At 44.0% G+C, this 1,876-nt stretch overlaps 1 protein-coding gene across 1 annotated transcript in view; it reads right to left on the minus strand.

Moving 5' to 3' along the window:
- Positions 1–1,876, minus strand: part of zgc:152863 (sushi domain-containing protein 6) — a gene marked incomplete in the record, with an annotated part of 9,073 nt that overhangs the window by 4,594 nt on the left and 2,603 nt on the right.

Consider the following 1,876-nt stretch of genomic DNA (forward strand, 5'->3'; position numbering starts at 1 on the left):
CACACACACACACACACACACACACACACACACACAGACACACAAACACACACACACACACCGTCAAAAGATGTTTAAACAGGACGTCGTCAGTGTTCAGTTTTATCTGCAGCTAATATTACTGATGATTTCACAGGTGTGAAGACAGGTTGTTTTATCTCAGAGATGTTTGGGGTTTTTTTGTTTATTTTTACTGCTGCACACATGAAAGAAACCTCAGCTGCCGGTCAGTGACGGCCTGCAGCCACACTTCGTTTCACATGAAACATTTCTGTAACGGAGGCAGAAATAACAATCGACAGAATCTGCAGGAAATCTACAATCACGTTGTCACAGCTGGAAATAACCCTTCAGTTTTTAACCTCATCAAACTGTCATTGTTTTGACAGTTTGCATCAAAAAATGAAGAAATCCTTCAAGGTCTCTGTTGGTCCCGACCTCCTGACCCTGCATCACGTTCTGCACATGAATCACAAATTTAGAGAAGTCAGAGAACAGGTTGATTCAATCTGACGTTCGCTGATTAGTTCTCGTTTCCCAGCAGAACTGAAAGAACCGAACCTGGGAGTCCTGATCCAAACGTGGTCTTTATTAGGAGGTAAAACAGGAAGTGAACGGTTTCTAAATGATTGTTCTATTTTTAAAATAAAAGTTTAATATGAACCTTATCAATCAATAAATCAGGGGAGAACTGGACCCCCCCAGCTCCAGACCCACCCCCTGCTGCGGTTCCCCCTCCTGGCACTTCCTGTTCCTGTGTTTGGGCCAAACCACTTGCTGTTGTGGCTGGAAACATGAAAAAAAAAGCTTCACTTCCTGTTTGCAGGGAGGTTTATTTTCCCAGAATTAACAGTGTCGCTCGTCCAACATGATCTGGCTGCAGGTAGACGTTCTATCATTTGCCTGTTAGCAAAATATCTTATGAGTCCCTGAATGGATCAGAATAAAACCTTCAGGATCTACAGCTGACTTTTGTTTGGAAACACTGAAATCTTTAAAACTCAGTAAATTTGACAGATACTGAGCTGACTTTGTAAAATGAGTGTGTGTGACGACTCTTTTCTAAACATAAAACAATCTCAGATTCAAACTCTGACATGAAAGGCGGCGGGCGACGTGCAGTTTTTCAAGAAACATAAAATTGAAGGTGTAAAATCAGCTGCAGCCTCAGAGGAACAAAGAGCTGAATTCAGCAAGAAATCTGACTTTTTACAGGATTTCATCAGTTTTCTGAGAATTTGACAGAAACCTGTCCAGTCTTTAATGAGATATTTTGCTAACAAACAGTTATATGATAGATGCTCTTTTCTCCTTTTAAAGCAGCCGAGACGAGCTGAAAATTGGACATATTTTAAATATTTTCAGCCGTCGGTGTGGTTCTGCAGCTCGTTTGAGCAGAAGTTCTAATTTCACACAGAACCACCATGACTCAGAAGCAGAGCTCCCACGCAGGTTCTGCTCCCTGAAGTCGGACCGTGTGTGTGTGTGAGAGCGTGAGCAGGCCCTCCCCTGCTGCTCTCAGGATGACTGGCATCTCTGTTGACATGAAACACCACAACTACACACACTTTGTATCTCTATCCTTGTTAGGACCGTGTATTCACTTCCATTCATTCCTGTAGTCTCGCCCTGACCCTTACCCTGCACCTAACTAACCTCTGACCCATTATGGTGTTCCACCAGTCTCTGGTCCCCTAACAGGAGTACTGGTCCTGCTAACGTACACACACACACACACACACACACACACACACACACACACACACACACACACACACACACACACACACACACACACACACACACACGCACACACGCACGCGCTCACACACACACACACACACACACACACACACACACACACAGCTGTCCTGTT

This window comes from Austrofundulus limnaeus, unplaced genomic scaffold (assembly GCF_001266775.1).
Source record: "Austrofundulus limnaeus strain Quisiro unplaced genomic scaffold, Austrofundulus_limnaeus-1.0 Scaffold136, whole genome shotgun sequence".
Lineage (NCBI taxonomy): Eukaryota > Metazoa > Chordata > Actinopteri > Cyprinodontiformes > Rivulidae > Austrofundulus > Austrofundulus limnaeus.